Here is a 5,348-nt window from a genome sequence, read left to right as displayed (position 1 = left end):
GAAGCAGACTTCCCGCGGAGCAGGGAGCCCGATGCGGGGCTCGATGCGGGGCTCGATGCGGGGCTCGATGCGGGGCTCGATCCCAGGACCCTGGGATCATGACCTGAGCCGAGGGCAGACGCTTAACGACTGAGCCACCCAGGCGCCCCAAATAAGATCTACACTTGATCTTAGCCAAAAGGCCGAGAAGCGATCCCAAATAAGATCTAAAAAAAAAAAAAAAAAAGAGTTCTGTGCCTGACTATAGTGCAAGACACCCAGCAAAGATCAGACTAACAGTTCATCTTCCCCTTCAGGCCTCCAACAATTGGCAGGGTCGGGGGTGGGGGAGGCTGGGAGGGAGTGGGGGGAAGACACAGCGGCCAATATGCAAAATATGAGTTTCTAGCCTCGCCTCAGTATGATATCTTGGCCACAGTAACTCATGTTTAAGAGTTGACCAGAAGCCTACTAATTCTTTCATGAAACTATGTTAACAAAAACAAAAACAAACAAAAATCCGCACCTGGCCTGTCATAGCCTATGGCTATAAACTAAAACATCCTGGATCCACAACTCCGAAGTGGCCCCCTCTAGAGGCGGCTGCCCAAACTGTGTAGTCCTTGAAGAGAGTATCCCCCACAGAGGTCTCTTCAGATGGGCCATGAGGGATGGTGGACAAAGAACAACTTCCCTGAGGGCAGAGCAAGAGGCCAGGGAGAGCAGTGGAGATTTTCCCAAGGGGCAGAACGAGGGTAAGCCAGATAGACCGACTAAGGAACTTACTCTTCCGTCAGGGCACATGGTCCTTGGTCCCTCCCAGACTTGATATACCCTGTTGTTCTACGTATCTATTGCTGTGAAACACATCACTCCAAAACTTAAAAATAGCAATCATTTATTATCCCCACAGCGTCTGTGGCTCCAAAGGGTTTTGCTGGGCACCCTGGCTCAGGGTGGCTTGTGTGGTAGGAGTTATACAGCTGGAGCTGGAAGAGCGAGGCATCTCACTCTCTTTTCTATTCTCAGGGCTTCTCAAGTGCTCTCTGTGTAGGCCACTTTGGGCTTCCTCACAATATGGTGGCCTCCAGGCAGTTGGAGTGCTGACTTAGAGGGTCCCAGCATCAGTGTTCCAACAAACTAGTCAAAAGCTGCATTGCCTTTCAGGACCTGGCCTTAGAGGTTACAAAGCATCACTTCTGCTCTCCTCCATCGGTCAACCAGACACTGGTACATCCAGGTTCAAGGGATGAGAACATAGGCAAGCCACTCAGTGGTCTATGGACCAGTGACCAGCCACTGCTGGGTGTTCCCTATGCTGTCCTGAAAAAGGGAGAGCATTGCTTGTGATTGACTTTTCCTATTCCACCAATGTATATACGGTGCATTGGCAGTTGACAATTTGTCTTAGTTCATAGGTTGCTAGGGCCACCTGGCTCAGTTAGTAGAGTATGTGACTCTTGATCTTGGAGTCATGAGTTCAAGCCCCACGTGGTGCAGAGGTTACTTAAACCAGTATAGGTTGCTGGAACACAAACAGCCACATGAGAGACATTGAGTAGCTGAAGGGATGTACTGCTGCAGAGTCTAGTAGTCACCTATCTAAACTCCATTCTCCACACTACTGGGTATTTACCCAAAGAATACAAAAACACTAATTCAAAGGGATGCATACACCCCTATGTTTACGGCAGCATTATTTACAATAGCCAAGATACGGAAGCAGCCCAAGTGTCCCATCAATGGATGAATGGATAAAAAAGATGTGATATATATATAATGGAATATTACTCAGCCATAAAAAAGAATGAAATGTTGCCAGTTGCAATGACATGGAGGAAGTTAGAGAGTATAATGCTAAGTGAAATAAGTCAATCAGAGAATGACAAATACTATATGATTTCACTTATATGGGAATTTAAGAAACAAAACAAATGATCAAAGGGAAAAAAGGGAGAGACAAACCAAGAAACAGACTCTTAAATATAAAGAAAAAACTGATGGTTACCAGAGGAGAGAGGGGTGGGGGAATAGGTGAAATAGGTGAAGGAAATTAAGGAATGCACTTGTCATGATGAGCAGTGGGTATTAAAATAAAAACTTAGGGATGCCTGGGTGGCTCAGTCATTAAGCGTCTGCCTTCGGCTCAGGTTATGATCTCAGGGTCCTGGGATTGAGTCCCGCATCGGGCTCCCTGCTCAGCAGGAAGCCTGCTTCTCCCTCTCCCACTACCCCTGCTTATGCTCCCTCTCTCCCTGTCTCTCTCTCTGTCAAATGAATAAATAAAATCTTTTAAAAAAATAAATAAAATAAAATAAAAACTTAAGGGACAACTGGGTGCTCAGTTGGGTGGCTGACTCTTGATCTCAGCTCAGGTCTTGATCTCACGGTCTTGATCTCAGGGTCGTGAGTTTGAGCCTGGCATTGGGCTCTGGCATCTGGTCCCATCTAGATGGTTCAAGCCCAAGTACTTTCCATGATGTTTTTCTTGGTTCATGGGAAACTCCCACATTCTTACCATGCCAAATGCTGGAAGTGCAGGCTGCCTCCTAGGACTGGCATCCCAGGTCCTGGCTCCAGCCAACCAAACCATCAGCAGATACTTATCCTTATGTTCATATGCATTTCCCAAATGCCAGAAAACTCTTGTCAAGTTCTTCTGGAACTTGTGCTCTGTTGTTCTCTTTGGCAGCATTGGGACAATAACTCTACCACCCAAGAAACATGCAGCCAAGGAGTGAGATGCCCACCTCTGTTTCTTGCAAGTACCCCCAGTCTCTAGATACTCTCCTTACTTGGTGTATAGCCTCTGCTCACCTCCCTCACAATGAGAAAAGGGGAAAAACAAAGTACTCCAAAATAGCCCAACTATTCTATCTCCATACCTTCATTCCCTCGTCAAATTTCTCATCCTCTATAGGATGAAGATGAGGATAAGGACCATCAATGTTGGAGGAGTTGTTCTCTTTAGTCTGTCCAGTAGTCTTTCCTTACTATGTGGAGTACCTACATGCTCTTCTTCTCTCCTTGAGGACTCAGTTCAAATTCCAAGGCAACAGGAAAAATCTCTTTCAACATCCTGTTACATATGCACTATCTTTAATTTTCACAACCACCTTAGGAGTTAGAGAAATGACATAACTGAGACTTGAGGAAGAAGCTTCTGGTTAAATATGGTGAATTGAGCATACACATTTATCTCTGTTCCCTCCAGAAACCATATCAAAATGAGAGTAAGGAGGCGTGCCGGGGTGGGTCAGTCAGTTAAGCGTCCAACTCTTGATCTCAGCCCAGGTCTTGATCTTGGGGTCTTGAGTTCAGGCCTCGTGTTGGGCTCCACACTGGGCATGGAGCCTACTTAAAAAAAAAAAAAAATGAGAGTAAGAAATTAAAAAAAAAAAACAGAAAAGCACAAGGACAAAGAGAGAGAAGACTGGAGCAAATGAGAGATATAATTTTGAAAAATGGAAAGTTGTATGTGTGAGGTTTTAAATCCTTAAGTTTGAATATTTTCCATTCTACTCATGAGGTGTGGAGTTGCAATCCAAAATGATGTAAGATAATTGGAGTCTTAGAACTTGTAAAGACTTCAAAAATCAGAAGGTCTTAGTCTTTTGAAAGCAGGGTCGGGAGGATTGGAAAATTCCTCTTTGGGGACAATGATTGACCCAGGAGAAAAAGTTTACAGGAGCTCAAGGACTGGTCCCTCCCTCACCCACCACACAATGAGGCCCACCAGCTGACTTTTTCTGGACCTTCTATGAGCTTTCCATTTCTCTTTTTGACCTCAGCTTAAGTCAGAACAGATAGTCAAGGATCAACAGAAAGCTGATGGCAACCTCAAACATGAAAGACAAGAAAAGGAACCAAGAAGGTAACGGATAATGAAGGGGTCAGAAGACAATTACAAAAAACTTCAATTAATATCTTCGGGGGGGGGGGCGCCTGGGTGGCTCAGTCATTAAGCATCTGCCTTCGGCTCAGGTCATGATCCCAGTGTCCTGGGATCAAGCCCCGCATCGGGCTCCCTGCTCAGCAGGAAGCCTGCTTCTCCCTCTCCCATTCCCCCTGCTTGTGTTCCCTCTCTCCCTGTGTCTCTCTCTGTCAAATAAATAAATAAAATCTTAAAAAAAAAAATATCTTCAGAGGGGTACCTGGGTGGTTCAGCAGTTGGTTAAGTGTCCGACTCTTGGTTTCAGCTCAGGTCAGGATCCCAGGCTCCTGGGATTGAGCCCCGAATTGGGATCCCTGCTCAGCCAGGAGTCTGTTTGTCCCTCTCCGTCTGCCACCCACTCCCCCTGCTCTCTCTCTCTCTCCCTCTCTCAAATAAATAAATAAAATCTTAAAAAAAAAAATAAGAATTAGAGGCTTAATCTAGGAGACAGAATATCTGATTAATAAGAGTTTTGGAGGGCGCCTGGGTGGCTCAGTCAGTTAAGCATCTGCCTTCGGCTCAGGTCATGATCCCAGGGTCCTGGGATCAAGTCCCACATTAGGCTCCCTGCTCGGTGGGGAATCTTCTTCTCCCTCTGCCCCTCCCCCTTCTCATGCTCTCTCTCTCTCCCTCGCAAAAATAAGTAAATAAAAAATCTTAAAAAATAAGAATTTTGGGGGCGCCTGGGTGGCTCAGTCGGTTAAGCAGCTGCCTTCGGCTCAGGTCATGATCCCAGGGTCCTGGGATCGAGTCCCGCATCGGGCTCCCTGCTCTGCAGGGAGCCTGCTTCTCCCTCTCCCTCTGCCTGCCACTCTGCCTACTTGTGTTCTCTCTCTATCTCTCTGTCAAATAAATAAATAAAATCTTTAAAAAAAAAAATAAGAATTTTGGAGGGCGCCTGGGTGGCTCAGTTGGTTAAGCGACTGCCTTCGGCTCAGGTCATGATCCTGGAGTCCCGGGATCGAGTCCCGCATCGGGCTCCCTGCTCGGCAGGGAGTCTGCTTCTCCCTCTGACCCTCCCCCCTCTCATGTGCTCTCTCTCTCTCAAATGAATAAATAAAATCTTTAAAAAAAAAGATTATAAAAAAAGTAAGAATTTTGGAAAGAGAACAAATTAAGTAGTTGCTGGAAAATTATTAAAGAAATAATTCAAGAACATGTTCCTGGACTGAAGGACATGAGTTTCCAGATTGAAAGGGTCTAACACAGTAAATTTAAAAAACAAAGAAACAACATTTTTTTGAAAATCAAACACCCAAGGGTATTTCATTATGAAATTTCATAGTAAATATTAAATGAAACTCTTAAAGGCTTCTAGAGAGGGGCGCCCGGATGGCTCAGTTGGTTAAGTGTCAGACTCTTGATTTTGGCTTGGGTCATGATCACTGGGGGCAAAGCCTATAAAGATTTTCTCCCTCCCTCTTCCTCTGCCCCT

The sequence above is a fragment of the Leptonychotes weddellii genome, chromosome 4 (assembly GCF_054177405.1).
Source record: "Leptonychotes weddellii isolate Sample4059 chromosome 4, ASM5417740v2, whole genome shotgun sequence".
Lineage (NCBI taxonomy): Eukaryota > Metazoa > Chordata > Mammalia > Carnivora > Phocidae > Leptonychotes > Leptonychotes weddellii.
The sequence above is the reverse complement of the archived record's forward strand: the minus strand, read 5'-3'. Positions refer to the sequence as shown.